The following is a 17,978-nucleotide window of genomic DNA, read 5'->3' on the forward strand; positions in this document are numbered from 1 at the left end:
TTTTAATCTCAGACTGTGTTCATTGAAATGTGTACGAAGATTCTTTTAACTGTGTCAGCGGCGCCGATGGGTCGAGAGAACGGGCCACGTGATCAAAAATCGTACAAGTAAGCAAGTGATCAATGTCTTGCGATCATAGAGTAACCCAAGTTGGAGAGAAGAGGAGACGTCTCGACGTGAAACAGAATCGTCTTTTTTTTAGTTAATACTTGCAGTTCAAGTCATTTAATGAAGTTGAAATGCATGAAAGATTAGAAAATTAATTTTACAACCATTTTGGATAGATAAGTAAAGTGAAAAGGGAACAAATGTATTGTTTCACACACGAATGAAGGAATCATTACAGATACACTACATTTCCACTCAATGAAGCAGACTTTTTTGTTACGGTGAGTATGAGATAAGTTTTATAAGCTCATTTGTCATTTGAAGAACTTGTTGGTTCAAAAATTAAATAAAAACTTTTCAAATACAACATTTGATTTAACACAAATTATAACAACAATGACATCAACAATAACAATAACAACGATCATAACGATAGTAGTATGAGTAATAATATTAAACGTATTTATAGTAATAACATTTAAAAAAATTAGCATAACATAAAAAGGATTTTTTCAATGCATGAACTTTTAACAAATTACCTAGCTTAGCATTTATACAGTAATAAGACTTCACCGAAATATTATAAGCAAAAAAAAATACTTGAAACTATCATTTTTGAGCATTGTTTATTGAACAACCTGTAAAAAAAGCCTAAGATGAGTATGCGTTTCTATTGATTATTTGATTTTGAACTCTTAATTACTATTATACGTTGAATATTAAAATCTAATATGAAGATCCAAAGTATCTGTAAGTTGGATTATAATTTCTAAGTTTTTATTCATTTAATTTTATCGTAATGAGATTTTTGTTTTATATTTTATTGGAAAATAAAGTTATATTTTAATTTTTAATAAAACTGTTTATACAAAACAAACACATAGCATGTTAATTTATTGGCATAATGTATATTAAAAAAACTTCACCACCAAATGTACGATACTTTAATATTTGTTAATGTGCTTAAAATTTATTTCTTATAATTTTGTTCAAAACTTTACTACATCAATTTCCTTCAGAACGTCAAACTACATCAGCCATCTGCATTTCACAGACTAGGCAACCAACCACAAATCATGACTAACTTCAGATGGTTAAAAATTGATTATAAAATTAAAGATGAGAACTTGCACATGGATGATTTTTGATAAACCAAGGAGTTTTCTACATAAAGGGTTGTTTAATATTTCGGAAAACCATACAATTATCTGCAAAATATCTAGTCACTTGTGCTCATATGCCAGGAGCAGATTGACATCATTGCCACCCAGTGGCAGAATTTGAGTCATCGCGATAAAACAATAACAGAAAATAGCACTGTTTATCGCCATTAATAATTTTCATTCTTGTAAATGGATTCTAATTTTTTTAGTTTTTGGTAGTTGATTGAAGAATCTTCATCTATATTACTTTAAGATCAAACTTTTTTTTTTTTTTGTTAAAAACATGCTGTTAACTATAAAAAAAATTACTTTTCACCGGTGCATTAGATCATTTTCTTATCAGTTTCATCGACGGTGATTTGAATGTACAATAACTTGTCAATTAACAAGAAACGGTATAAGTGAACGTTTTTTTGCTACTCATCATAACATTCTTCTGAACTGAAAAGAATTTTGTTTTAAAATAGCATAGATGAGGAAATTGCTAACATAACAATATAGTTTTCATGTACAAAAAAAATAGTATATTATGGAGTTTGAAAAGTCTTTGATTTACAAAGCGACAGGCTTACAGCACGAGGCAAAGGTGAAGGCCGTAGTTAGGTTTGTAAAGAAGCTTTTCGAAATAGTTCATATACTATTTTTCCGCCAGAGAACCTAAAATCAAGTAGTGAAGGTACTATTTTAAAGTTGGAAGGTTGAAAAATTATTTATGCTGATAAACAGTAACATTCTCTGTTATCATTTTATTGCGATGACTCAATATTTTGCCATGAGACAGCGCTGTTGTCTACTTGCATCTTGTCTATTAAAAAGTGCCAATAAGTTTATTTATTACAAAATAGTTATATCCTTAAAAGTTTCTTTATCCTAAATATTTAAGATTGAGTCTTAAGCCACTTTTTGATGCAAATGCTTTTTCTGACGAATTACATATTTTTCTAAATAAAAACCGATGTAGTTAAATTTTGTTTGCCAAAAAACTTTATTACTGACTTACAGGCATTTTGAGATAATCGTGCAAATGTTGAAACAAAATTGTTATGTGGTGTACTTTATAAAAACGAGTTTATATTAAAATCAATTTTGCACTAATGATACTTGCATAGGAATACCATTTAATCTCTGAATAAACTGATTGTATGTTTTTGTTACAAAAGTACTTCTTAGGATTACTAATTTTAGTGCGATACCACCAGTAATGATTGAATAGCAGTCGTTGACCTTAACGATTTTTTATCTTAAACAAATCATAATATCTTGTTTTACTTCGTAACACATACAAAAAACTAAGAATCTCTTTGATAATATAATAATAATGCAGTTTTAAGAAACATCGGCACTTTCGTTTAACTTATACAATTATCATCTACTATCAAGTGTTAAAAGTTTCGAACCAAATGACAGTGAAATAATTTTTAATATATTTACTTAAGTATATGTAATTTACTAGGGTATACTTTTAACTTAAAGTAATCTAAATGCTGAATAGCTCTCTATAAGATAGCTACACACGTCGACCCAAAGACTGTTCGTTTAACTAGTTGATACTACGACATGAATAAACTCATTTAAAAAAGTTAGAGATGTTTCTCATGGCACTTGGTTGTCAGCTATTGTATATTAGGATCTAAAATTTTGTAAAGACATACTCGAAACTCTAAAAAATGACTAAAAAAACAATTTTTTTTAAATTTCTTACACACTTTTTTTAATAAAAGTTAGATGTTTGGTAATTTTTTATTAAAGATGCATGAATCTAGCTGTCAGAACCACTTAGTTTTTTGAATACATTTATCGAACACACACATTAAATTTTAATTTATTAATTAAACTCAAGTCACTTGTGCTTTCAATTACAATGTATATTTACATTATATTTATTATGTGCCAATGTTTCATTGTTCCTACATATGGTGATGAAAATTTATAATTCATCATTATAAGATAAAGCGTAACAAATTAAAACTAAATATATCGATGCACTGTTAAACGAGTTACGAAGTATAAAGAACCAACTTTGTTTCTTTATTCATGTCCACGTATGCTTTATCGTGAAAGCTCAATTTTTTGAAATAGGAAAAGCTTATCTTTACAAATATACATTTCTTTAGAAACGTATATACAAAAACATAAATAACATTTGGATATAGCACAGTATTAGTTTTTTTATATTGCACGATAAAACAGTTTTTTCCTTGACTTTTGGAGAATTTATTTACCGAAGAGAATTTCTAGAAGTTGGATTATAATTTTTAAATATTCCAGAAATGTATGTTGAAGAGGCCGTTGTACAAAAAGCCCTCGAAAGAACCGGTAAAACATTATAAATTCCTACCACACATTTTTAGTGCATCTGTTTATGTATACACTGCTATTATTTATTCTAGGTTTTGGCAAGTTCAACATCGGAATAACGATGATTGCATCTCTTATCTATTTGAACACTGCACTTTGCATTACGAGTGTCGGTTTTGTTATCTCCACGGCTGCCTGTGACTTTCAAATGACAACTATAGACAAGGGTCGCATAAACGCGGCTCCAATGCTGGGTAAATATTTAAAGGATTGACGCTCATTTTTGAGTAAAATTCAACCAAAGGCATTAGACAGTTTTATAGGTTAGGAAACCTCTAAAAAATATTTCTAATGATTTTTCTCTATTCCTTGATACTGGAGCTACTAGCTCCAAGAAGTTTTATGGTTCTATATTTATTTGTCTAATAGATTTACGTTTTAAATTGAAAAAATAACAACTTTTCACGTGATTCCAACAGTTTTATAGGTTAGGAAACCTCTGGAAAATATTTCTAGTAATTTTTCTGTATTCCTTGATACAGGAGCTACTAGCTCCAAGAAGTTTTATCGTTCTGTCTTTCTCCGTTCTGGAGATTTACGATTTAGAGAAAAAAAAACCCGATTTTGCCCACTGTGCGTCGTGATGGACTGTTTGGTAGAAAAGGTGGACTCTAATCACGTAGTACACCGTTTAAGGCATAACTATGAAGTTACTGTTTTCAGAGCTTCTGGGACTTTTTATAGGGATTAGTGGACCCCAGTTACGCGCTGGCTCGAAAAAACACAGGAAATCCCGCCAGAAAAAAATCTTGAAAAAATGTTTTGCCTAAAATCTAGTTTGCTAGAGCTACTTTAGTTCAGCCACTCAGAAATCGGAACTTCTCATATCTATAAACCTTCCTCTTCTTTATGCGTCAAGAGAAGGAAAGGTGATACTTACTCCTGTCCTTTTCTCTTTTACATCCAAATTCTACAGAATTTCATTGTACTTCAGTACAATCATTAAGATGGAATATTATTATTATTATTTACTAATTTTAAACACTGTTCGTTTATTTAATCGAGTATTCTAGCATTTAATATTGTTTTCGTTCGATCTAAATCGATATGTATTGACTCTAAGTTATTCTACCGTTATATCTCGATGCAGCTGTTCTCAGTAAAACTTTTGCATCTATTGGTAGTTCTGAAAATGTTTCTCGTTACTTGTGTATGGAATACTATTGTTTTTCTATTTTTGGTCAACATAGGCCAGCGTGCATGTGTATGAATAATAATTGGTCATTGTGCTGCAAACGAATGAATGCTACGAGCAAACTTGTAGGTGATATATCTCTTTTTAGATGTACGTTAGTCCGTGCTTAAAATCCTCTAGAGCTAACATGGAGAATTCCAAGAAAATAAGGGGAAAAAATTATCAGTTCATTAATTTAAAATGGTAGACTGACATAACACTGGTTTTAGTAGATAAATATAATTTTTTATTGACAAACGAATAGTTTTTTAACAGATTATTCTTTCGTATGTTTAGAATTATGGAGAGCTTATTCTAAGAATTCACGCTTACTGGTAATTTATTTTGAAACTATAGAAAAAAAAGTAACAATTTGTAACCGTAACTCTTTGTTATTACACAAATAGGAAACTAAATAATGCAACTGGGTTCAGATTTTTAGGATTTTTAGTGTCTGTATAATTTGTAATATTTTAATATGTGCAATTATAATAAGGGTAGTAAAAAATAATAAATAACTTTACTTGAAATTTTTTTTTTGCACTGCATGGTTGACTTTACAATTTTCCAAACGTCAAAAATATAAGCTATTAATTAAATAATAACTTCTTTACAAGAAAATTGAGTTCTCGATTTGACGGATACAAAACCAGTTTTTTCCTATAAATGTGCATATAATGACGAGCTACTAAGGTATAAAGATTGCATGTGGATATATTAATATTATTATTGTTATTATTTTTATCATGATTATTATTATTATTTTTATTATTATTGTTATTATTAGTATTATTATTATCCTTATTATCATTATAACTATTTTTGTTATCTTTTATATCGCTCTAGTTGTTAAATTTTATTTTAAACTCTACTTTGGAAGATATTGTATGGTAAAATAACATTTTTTTCAGATGGGACGAATAGATAAAATGTATCAGCGACCAATCAATCCAGAGCTAAAAAATGAGTCCCCAAAATCTCTGAGACGAAGAGCTCTAAAAAAAAAAGGCAGTTAAGAAATTGTTCTAAGAAAATCATGGAACAGCTTAAACTGGCAGATGCTGAAAAAGAAAGAGAATTTAGTTAAGTTGTGGGTAAGTGTGTATGTTGCGTGTTGACACAGTCAATTCAGCATGGATTGCGTGGTCCAAATTTTAAATAATTATTTTAAAAAAACGTAAAGAGACTAAAGAAGATAATGTGAGTTAACAGTAAACTAAAATGAGACAGAAGGTCAAGACAATGGAATCTCTACAAAACAAAAAAGAGAAAAAATACTAAATAGATAAATAAATATAATAAGTTACAATAATAACTTTAATTGTTTAATAACTGAAATAAACAAAGGGAGGGTAAGGGCTTACATAATTAAGTACAACCAAATTAATGGGAAAAAGCTGGTGGCAAGAAAAATCCAGATTTATTGAAAGTGAATCGAAGGAAATACAATTGAGGAATCAAGTTAGGCCAATTACACTATTAACAACTGGAACGGTAGCTAGCGTGTGTTGTGTTATAGACCGAGTTTAGAGAATTGATATGGAAAACATTAGTTACCATTCTTGTTGGAAAAAATTTTAACTATATGAATGATTTTGTTTCCCGTTTTTAATCCTGTGGCTTTTGAAATATTGCGGTAGATGTGAAATTACGAGTACACGTAAATAAGACCTTTTTACACATTAACGAATTAATTTTTTCGTATCATATCTGACAAACATAAAAATAACGTATAAAGCTGTGGGTTAAGAAAGTAATATTTACAAGTTAAGTTACAAGGCAGTTCACTTTGACTTTCTACTTATACTGATACGTGATTGGCTGTCGAAGTAATGAACAGTCGTTGCAAGCTATAGCCATCGTCGAAATACACGTCGCTGGAATAAACATTTATGGTTTGACTACAAAATTGGAGTGAACTGTTATTACTTTGGACCCCCCTCCCCTTATATTATTTATTGACTACAGATGTTTCGAGAGTGGAAAGTCGATAATGTTAGTTTATGATCCGCAACAGTACTCCAAAATACAAATATCACTTCAGTACATCGTGATGGTAAAAGTGTTTCCTTTTCTAACTTACGTGTATCGGAACCTTACAAAACTTTATTTCCGATCATTGCTGCAAACTGTTGATCTAAGTTTTTTTATAAATATTGTCGAGCTAAAACATGAGGCACGTATTTTCGCGTCTGGTCGCATTTGCCTTTTTTCATGAAATACATCGATGGATATCGATTTCACTTGCAACACTAGTCACGAAGAAGTACACTATTCAAGATGGTTTAAAATAGGATTAAACGACTACTGAAATGTAACTCTGTCGATTCAAAAAAAAAATTGTTAAATTTGGTATGACCAATCAAAAGTTGTAGGGATTTTTATTTCAATTATGAACTTAAGGCATCTACGAATCTCATTTATAGCAATTTTTATCGCTCCTTTTTTAACCGCTATAACTTTTAAACAAAGGCAATAAGTGGAACAAATTTTCTTGAATCGATAGGGTATATTCCTAACTTTTATGTAATCTCAGTTTTAACACTTTAACTATAAAAGCAGCTTATCTACACGCATCTAAGGCAGATGCGTTTTGTTTAAAATTTATAACTAAAACTGACTTTTATGAAATACAAATCTTTAGACCTAAAAACTCTGTAATAGAATCGCTTCGGACAATTGTTGTGGATGATTTTTGAAGTAGAAGTATAATAAAAATATATTATTTCAACCAACTTTTTTTAAAAACTATTGTTTAAGACATTTTAAGCCTACTTTTTATTTGGGAACTGAAAACTTTTTTATCTAAATCAAAGGAGCACCTCTGATTACTAAAGAATCTACTTTCAAGTAACCATCGTTTCTTGTTGTCTTGATGGGAATCGCGCATTATTTTGGAATTAATTGTTGGATTCTATTGGCATCAGAAACTTAAATCGTCGTGGTAGAAAAATTAGTTTCATCTACGGTGAATCGTAACTTTGAACGCTGTATCCAATGTTAAGTTTAAGACAGCTCAACAAAATTAAGTTTGCCTTAAGTTTGTGAGGTCACAAGTATATTTTAATTAATTTCTTATTTAAAATATTTAAATACACTACCAAATCGAAGCTATCGTAAATTTAAATCATTGCGCCATTAAGAAATGTAAGAGCGCCTTAATACTTAAACGTATAATATGGAGATACGCTTAACACTAGAGCTCGCAACTACTCTATCTGAGCCGCCTTATCAAAGTCGCCGATGCCGCTTCTCAGGAGGGTATAAAAAACCTATGCCAGCCCATGTTAATCACTTTTACCATCAGCACCGAGTCTGGCACTTTGGATTGGGAGCTCTGGTCTTTAGAGAGCTGTTGTTCCTCTGTATATTGTAATGAATGGCGAAATTACACCTATATACGTGATTACGACTTCTTATATATTATACCTTTCACTTTATATATTAATCTGGCTGAACGGGCGATGAAGAGGCTATTGCAGTCTACTAATATTTCTCTTTTACCAGTGACTTATGTCTTGTGTTCTTCATATCAAAAGCGGATCACCAGGGCAGTGAGAACTGGAGCTGTCCACTAGGTAAGGTAGCTAGTGCACCGGCGAATCTTTAGGGCAGTACAAACTGGGGCAATCCCGGGACATTGGTGACTTGTCGCAATTGACGGTAGCATAGGAGAGTCCATAAACCAATACTTATTAATATCATTAATTCTGGGACGTTGTGTATCACGAGTCAGGGTCATTGCGGATTTGGATGCGTTCCTACACACTCCCACTGAGATATCTCGTCATACGTGTTGGGGGCAATACGAACCCAGTTTTGTACCTACGAGTCCCCATTGTCTCCTGGCCTTGTTAAAAGTGGATCCATGACATACTAACATACATTAATATATGACGGCACGTGTAAGAATCATTATATAAAAATACTCTTTTACTTTATAATTTATATATTTATATATAATCACGCCCTCACAAGTTATATACCTGCCTTATAAATTATAGAAGTGCTTCAATGACATGGTGGTTAGCGTGATAGCCTTTTAGCCGGAGAAACTTAAGGGATAGTGGGTTTGAATTGGAACGAAAAGTACCAAAATTTTATTCTCTCGCCTTTTTAATGGAATGAGTACCTGGAATGCTGAAACACTACTTATCAGATTGTAAAACAAGTAGTCGATTTTTTTGGTTATGTCTTGATCTCCAAGGACCCAAATAGGAAACTAAATAATGCAACTGTGTTCATATTTTTAGGATTCTTAGTGTCTGTATAATTGAAATATTTTGATATGTGCAATTATAATAAGGGTAGTAAAAAATAATAAATAACTTTACTTAAAATTTTTTTTTGCACTGCATGGTTGACTTTACAATTTTCCAAACGTCAAAAATATAAGCTATTAATTAAATATTAACTTCTTTACAAGAAAATTAAGCTCTCGATTTGACGGATACAAAACCAGTTTTTTCCTATAAATGTGCATATAATGACGAGCTACTAAGGTATAAAGATTGCATGTGGATATATTAATATTATTATTGTTATTATTTTTATCATGATTATTATTATTATTTTTATTATTATTATTATTATTAGTATTATTATTATCTTTATTATCATTATTACTAATTTTATTATCTTTTATATCGCTCTAGTTGTTAAATTTTATTTTAAACTCTATTTTGAAAGATATTGTATGGTAAAATAACATTTTTTTCAGATGGGACGAATAGATAAAATGTATCAGCGACCAATCAATCCAGAGCTAAAAAATGAGTCCCCAAAATCTCTGAGACGAAGAGCTCTAAAAAATAAAAGGCAGTTAAGAAATTGTTCTAAGAAAATCATGGAACAGCTTAAACTGGCAGATGCTGAAAAAGGTAAAGAATTTAGTTAAGTTGTGGGTAAGTGTGTATGTTGCGTGTTGACACAGTCAATTCAGCATGGATTGCGTGGTCCAAATTTTAAATAATTATTTTAAAAAAACGTAAAGAGACTAAAGAAGATAATGTGAGTTAACAGTAAACTAAAATGAGACAGAAGGTCAAGACAATGGAATCTCTACAAAACAAAAAAGAGAAAAAATACTAAATAGATAAATAAATATAATAAGTTACAATAATAACTTTAATTGTTTAATAACTGAAATGAACAAAGGGAGGGTAAGGGCTTACATAATTAAGTACAACCAAATTAATGGGAAAAAGCTGGTGGCAAGAAAAATCCAGATTTATTGAAAGTGAATCGAAGGAAATACAATTGAGGAATCAAGTTAGGCCAATTACACTATTAACAACTGGAACGGTAGCTAGCGTGTGTTGTGTTATAGACCGAGTTTAGAGAATTGATATGGAAAACATTAGTTACCATTCTTGTTGGAAAAAATTTTAACTATATGAATGATTTTGTTTCCCGTTTTTAATCCTGTGGCTTTTGGAATATTGCGGTAGATGTGAAATGACGAGTACACGTAAATAAGACCTTTTTACACATTAACGAATTAATTTTTTCGTATCATATCTGACAAACATAAAAATAACGTATAAAGCTGTGGGTTAAGAAAGTAATATTTACAAGTTAAGTTACAAGGCAGTTCACTTTGACTTTCTACTTATACTGATACGTGATTGGCTGTCGAAGTAATGAACAGTCGTTGCGAGCTATAGCCATCGTCGAAATACACGTCGCTGGAATAAACATTTATGGTTTGACTACAAAATTGGAGTGAACTGTTATTATTTTGGACCCCCCTCCCCTTATATTATTTATTGACTACAGATGTTTCGAGAGTGGAAAGTCGATAATGTTAGTTTATGATCCGCAACAGAACTTCAAAATACAAATATCACTTCAGTACATTGTGATGGTAAAAGTGTTTCCTTTTCTAACTTACGTGTATCGGAACCTTACAAAACTTTTTTTCCGATCATTGCTGCAAACTGTTGATCTAAGTTTTTTTATAAATATTGTCGAGCTAAAACATGAGGCACGTATTTTCGCGTCTGGTCGCATTTGCCTTTTTTCATGAAATTTATCGATGGATATCGATTTCACTTGCAACACTAGTCACGAAGAAGTACACTATTCAAGATGGTTTAAAATAGGATTAAACGACTATTGAAATGTAACTCTGTCGATTCAAAAAAAAAATTGTTAAATTTGGTATGACCAATCAAAAGTTGTAGGGATTTTTATTTCAATTATGAACTTAAGGCATCTACGAATCTCATTTATAGCAATTTTTATCGCTCCTTTTTTAACCGCTATAACTTTTAAACAAAGGCAATAAGTGGAACAAATTTTCTTGAATCGATAGGGTATATTCCTAACTTTTATGTAATCTCAGTTTTAACACTTTAACTATAAAAGCAGCTTATCTACACGCATCTAAGGCAGATGCGTTTTGTTTAAAATTTATAACTAAAACTGACTTTTATGAAATACAAATCTTTAGACCTAAAAACTCTGTAATAGAATCGCTTCGGACAATTGTTGTGGATGATTTTTGATGTAGAAGTATGATAAAAATATATTATTTCAACCAACTTTTTTAAAAAACTATTGTTTAAGACATTTTAAGCCTACTTTTTATTTGGGAACTGAAAACTTTTTTATCTAAATCAAAGGAGCACCTCTGATTACTAAAGAATCTACTTTCAAGTAACCATCGTTTCTTGTTGTCTTGATGGGAATCGCGCATTATTTTGGAATTTATTGTTGGATTCTATTGGCATCAGAAACTTGAATTGTTGTGGTAGAAAAATTAGTTTCATCTACGGTAAATCGTAACTTTGAACGCTGTATCCAATGTTAAGTTTAAGACAGCTCAACAAAATGAAGTTTGCCTTAAGTTTGTGAGGTCACAAGTATATTTTAATTAATTTCGTATTTAAAATATTTAAATACACTACCAAATCGAAGCTATCGTAAATTTAAATTATTGCGCCATTAAGAAATGTAAGAGCGCCTTAATACTTAAACGTAAAATATGGAGATACGCTTTACACTAGAGCTCGCAACTACTCTATCTGAGCCGCCTTATCAAAGTCGCCGATGCCGCTTCTCAGGAGGGTATAAAAAACCTATGCCAGCCCATGTTAATCACTTTTACCATCAGCACCGAGTCTGGCACTTTGGATTGGGAGCTCTGGTCTTTAGAGAGCTGTTGTTCCTCTGTATATTGTAATGAATGGCGAAATTACACCTATATACGTGATTACGACTTCTTATATATTATACCTTTCACTTTATATATTAATCTGGCTGAACGGGCGATGAAGAGGCTATTGCAGTCTACTAATATTTCTCTTTTACCAGTGACTTATGTCTTGTGTTCTTCATATCAAAAGCGGATCACCAGGGCAGTGAGAACTGGAGCTGTCCACTAGGTAAGGTAGCTAGTGCACCGGCGAATCTTTAGGGCAGTACAAACTGGGGCAATCCCGGGACATTGGTGACTTGTCGCAATTGACGGTAGCATAGGAGAGTCCATAAACCAATACTTATTAATATCATTAATTCTGGGACGTTGTGTATCACGAGTCAGGGTCATTGCGGATTTGGATGCGTTCCTACACACTCCCACTGAGATATCTCGTCATACGTGTTGGGGGCAATACGAACCCAGTTTTGTACCTACGAGTCCCCATTGTCTCCTGGCCTTGTTAAAAGTGGATCCATGACATACTAACATACATTAATATATGACGGCACGTGTAAGAATCATTATATAAAAATACTCTTTTACTTTATAATTTATATATTTATATATAATCACGCCCTCACAAGTTATATACCTGCCTTATAAATTATAGAAGTGCTTCAATGACATGGTGGTTAGCGTGATAGCCTTTTAGCCGGAGAAACTTAAGGGATAGTGGGTTTGAATTGGAACGAAAAGTACCAAAATTTTATTCTCTCGCCTTTTTAATGGAATGAGTACCTGGAATGCTGAAACACTACTTATCAGATTGTAAAACAAGTAGTCGATTTTTTTGGTTATGTCTTGATCTCCAAGGACCCAAATAGGAAACTAAATAATGCAACTGTGTTCATATTTTTAGGATTCTTAGTGTCTGTATAATTGAAATATTTTGATATGTGCAATTATAATAAGGGTAGTAAAAAATAATAAATAACTTTACTTAAAATTTTTTTTTGCACTGCATGGTTGACTTTACAATTTTCCAAACGTCAAAAATATAAGCTATTAATTAAATATTAACTTCTTTACAAGAAAATTAAGCTCTCGATTTGACGGATACAAAACCAGTTTTTTCCTATAAATGTGCATATAATGACGAGCTACTAAGGTATAAAGATTGCATGTGGATATATTAATATTATTATTGTTATTATTTTTATCATGATTATTATTATTATTTTTATTATTATTATTATTATTAGTATTATTATTATCTTTATTATCATTATTACTAATTTTATTATCTTTTATATCGCTCTAGTTGTTAAATTTTATTTTAAACTCTATTTTGAAAGATATTGTATGGTAAAATAACATTTTTTTCAGATGGGACGAATAGATAAAATGTATCAGCGACCAATCAATCCAGAGCTAAAAAATGAGTCCCCAAAATCTCTGAGACGAAGAGCTCTAAAAAATAAAAGGCAGTTAAGAAATTGTTCTAAGAAAATCATGGAACAGCTTAAACTGGCAGATGCTGAAAAAGGTAAAGAATTTAGTTAAGTTGTGGGTAAGTGTGTATGTTGCGTGTTGACACAGTCAATTCAGCATGGATTGCGTGGTCCAAATTTTAAATAATTATTTTAAAAAAACGTAAAGAGACTAAAGAAGATAATGTGAGTTAACAGTAAACTAAAATGAGACAGAAGGTCAAGACAATGGAATCTCTACAAAACAAAAAAGAGAAAAAATACTAAATAGATAAATAAATATAATAAGTTACAATAATAACTTTAATTGTTTAATAACTGAAATGAACAAAGGGAGGGTAAGGGCTTACATAATTAAGTACAACCAAATTAATGGGAAAAAGCTGGTGGCAAGAAAAATCCAGATTTATTGAAAGTGAATCGAAGGAAATACAATTGAGGAATCAAGTTAGGCCAATTACACTATTAACAACTGGAACGGTAGCTAGCGTGTGTTGTGTTATAGACCGAGTTTAGAGAATTGATATGGAAAACATTAGTTACCATTCTTGTTGGAAAAAATTTTAACTATATGAATGATTTTGTTTCCCGTTTTTAATCCTGTGGCTTTTGAAATATTGCGGTAGATGTGAAATTACGAGTACACGTAAATAAGACCTTTTTACACATTAACGAATTAATTTTTTCGTATCATATCTGACAAACATAAAAATAACGTATAAAGCTGTGGGTTAAGAAAGTAATATTTACAAGTTAAGTTACAAGGCAGTTCACTTTGACTTTCTACTTATACTGATACGTGATTGGCTGTCGAAGTAATGAACAGTCGTTGCAAGCTATAGCCATCGTCGAAATACACGTCGCTGGAATAAACATTTATGGTTTGACTACAAAATTGGAGTGAACTGTTATTACTTTGGACCCCCCTCCCCTTATATTATTTATTGACTACAGATGTTTCGAGAGTGGAAAGTCGATAATGTTAGTTTATGATCCGCAACAGTACTCCAAAATACAAATATCACTTCAGTACATCGTGATGGTAAAAGTGTTTCCTTTTCTAACTTACGTGTATCGGAACCTTACAAAACTTTATTTCCGATCATTGCTGCAAACTGTTGATCTAAGTTTTTTTATAAATATTGTCGAGCTAAAACATGAGGCACGTATTTTCGCGTCTGGTCGCATTTGCCTTTTTTCATGAAATACATCGATGGATATCGATTTCACTTGCAACACTAGTCACGAAGAAGTACACTATTCAAGATGGTTTAAAATAGGATTAAACGACTACTGAAATGTAACTCTGTCGATTCAAAAAAAAAATTGTTAAATTTGGTATGACCAATCAAAAGTTGTAGGGATTTTTATTTCAATTATGAACTTAAGGCATCTACGAATCTCATTTATAGCAATTTTTATCGCTCCTTTTTTAACCGCTATAACTTTTAAACAAAGGCAATAAGTGGAACAAATTTTCTTGAATCGATAGGGTATATTCCTAACTTTTATGTAATCTCAGTTTTAACACTTTAACTATAAAAGCAGCTTATCTACACGCATCTAAGGCAGATGCGTTTTGTTTAAAATTTATAACTAAAACTGACTTTTATGAAATACAAATCTTTAGACCTAAAAACTCTGTAATAGAATCGCTTCGGACAATTGTTGTGGATGATTTTTGATGTAGAAGTATGATAAAAATATATTATTTCAACCAACTTTTTTAAAAAACTATTGTTTAAGACATTTTAAGCCTACTTTTTATTTGGGAACTGAAAACTTTTTTATCTAAATCAAAGGAGCACCTCTGATTACTAAAGAATCTACTTTCAAGTAACCATCGTTTCTTGTTGTCTTGATGGGAATCGCGCATTATTTTGGAATTTATTGTTGGATTCTATTGGCATCAGAAACTTGAATTGTTGTGGTAGAAAAATTAGTTTCATCTACGGTAAATCGTAACTTTGAACGCTGTATCCAATGTTAAGTTTAAGACAGCTCAACAAAATGAAGTTTGCCTTAAGTTTGTGAGGTCACAAGTATATTTTAATTAATTTCGTATTTAAAATATTTAAATACACTACCAAATCGAAGCTATCGTAAATTTAAATTATTGCGCCATTAAGAAATGTAAGAGCGCCTTAATACTTAAACGTAAAATATGGAGATACGCTTTACACTAGAGCTCGCAACTACTCTATCTGAGCCGCCTTATCAAAGTCGCCGATGCCGCTTCTCAGGAGGGTATAAAAAACCTATGCCAGCCCATGTTAATCACTTTTACCATCAGCACCGAGTCTGGCACTTTGGATTGGGAGCTCTGGTCTTTAGAGAGCTGTTGTTCCTCTGTATATTGTAATGAATGGCGAAATTACACCTATATACGTGATTACGACTTCTTATATATTATACCTTTCACTTTATATATTAATCTGGCTGAACGGGCGATGAAGAGGCTATTGCAGTCTACTAATATTTCTCTTTTACCAGTGACTTATGTCTTGTGTTCTTCATATCAAAAGCGGATCACCAGGGCAGTGAGAACTGGAGCTGTCCACTAGGTAAGGTAGCTAGTGCACCGGCGAATCTTTAGGGCAGTACAAACTGGGGCAATCCCGGGACATTGGTGACTTGTCGCAATTGACGGTAGCATAGGAGAGTCCATAAACCAATACTTATTAATATCATTAATTCTGGGACGTTGTGTATCACGAGTCAGGGTCATTGCGGATTTGGATGCGTTCCTACACACTCCCACTGAGATATCTCGTCATACGTGTTGGGGGCAATACGAACCCAGTTTTGTACCTACGAGTCCCCATTGTCTCCTGGCCTTGTTAAAAGTGGATCCATGACATACTAACATACATTAATATATGACGGCACGTGTAAGAATCATTATATAAAAATACTCTTTTACTTTATAATTAATATATTTATATATAATCACGCCCTCACAAGTTATATACCTGCCTTATAAATTATAGAAGTGCTTTAATGACATGGTGGTTAGCGTGATAGCCTTTTAGCCGGAGAAACTTAAGGGATAGTGGGTTTGAATTGGAACGAAAAGTACCAAAATTTTATTCTCTCGCCTTTTTAATGGAATGAGTACCTGGAATGCTGAAACACTACTTATCAGATTGTAAAACAAGTAGTCGATTTTTTTGGTTATGTCTTGATCTCCAAGGACCCAAATAGGAAACTAAATAATGCAACTGTGTTCATATTTTTAGGATTCTTAGTGTCTGTATAATTGAAATATTTTGATATGTGCAATTATAATAAGGGTAGTAAAAAATAATAAATAACTTTACTTAAAATTTTTTTTTGCACTGCATGGTTGACTTTACAATTTTCCAAACGTCAAAAATATAAGCTATTAATTAAATATTAACTTCTTTACAAGAAAATTAAGCTCTCGATTTGACGGATACAAAACCAGTTTTTTCCTATAAATGTGCATATAATGACGAGCTACTAAGGTATAAAGATTGCATGTGGATATATTAATATTATTATTGTTATTATTTTTATCATGATTATTATTATTATTTTTATTATTATTATTATTATTAGTATTATTATTATCTTTATTATCATTATTACTAATTTTATTATCTTTTATATCGCTCTAGTTGTTAAATTTTATTTTAAACTCTATTTTGAAAGATATTGTATGGTAAAATAACATTTTTTTCAGATGGGACGAATAGATAAAATGTATCAGCGACCAATCAATCCAGAGCTAAAAAATGAGTCCCCAAAATCTCTGAGACGAAGAGCTCTAAAAAATAAAAGGCAGTTAAGAAATTGTTCTAAGAAAATCATGGAACAGCTTAAACTGGCAGATGCTGAAAAAGGTAAAGAATTTAGTTAAGTTGTGGGTAAGTGTGTATGTTGCGTGTTGACACAGTCAATTCAGCATGGATTGCGTGGTCCAAATTTTAAATAATTATTTTAAAAAAACGTAAAGAGACTAAAGAAGATAATGTGAGTTAACAGTAAACTAAAATGAGACAGAAGGTCAAGACAATGGAATCTCTACAAAACAAAAAAGAGAAAAAATACTAAATAGATAAATAAATATAATAAGTTACAATAATAACTTTAATTGTTTAATAACTGAAATGAACAAAGGGAGGGTAAGGGCTTACATAATTAAGTACAACCAAATTAATGGGAAAAAGCTGGTGGCAAGAAAAATCCAGATTTATTGAAAGTGAATCGAAGGAAATACAATTGAGGAATCAAGTTAGGCCAATTACACTATTAACAACTGGAACGGTAGCTAGCGTGTGTTGTGTTATAGACCGAGTTTAGAGAATTGATATGGAAAACATTAGTTACCATTCTTGTTGGAAAAAATTTTAACTATATGAATGATTTTGTTTCCCGTTTTTAATCCTGTGGCTTTTGGAATATTGCGGTAGATGTGAAATGACGAGTACACGTAAATAAGACCTTTTTACACATTAACGAATTAATTTTTTCGTATCATATCTGACAAACATAAAAATAACGTATAAAGCTGTGGG

The 17,978-nt window shown here is 31.4% G+C and overlaps 1 long non-coding RNA gene across 1 annotated transcript; it reads left to right on the forward strand.

Moving 5' to 3' along the window:
• The first annotated feature begins 224 nt into the window (after positions 1-224).
• LOC149375877 (uncharacterized) lies at positions 225-3,818 on the forward strand. Its single transcript, XR_016293296.1, has 3 exons — positions 225-389; positions 3,540-3,587; positions 3,662-3,818. It is a non-coding gene; the product is annotated as an uncharacterized LOC149375877 (long non-coding RNA).
• The last annotated feature ends 14,160 nt before the right edge of the window (positions 3,819-17,978 follow it).

Source organism: Copidosoma floridanum, unplaced genomic scaffold (assembly GCF_036245765.1).
Source record: "Copidosoma floridanum isolate Cflo_tuat_1 unplaced genomic scaffold, Cflo_Japanese_pri ptg000004l, whole genome shotgun sequence".
Taxonomy (NCBI): Eukaryota; Metazoa; Arthropoda; class Insecta; order Hymenoptera; family Encyrtidae; genus Copidosoma; species Copidosoma floridanum.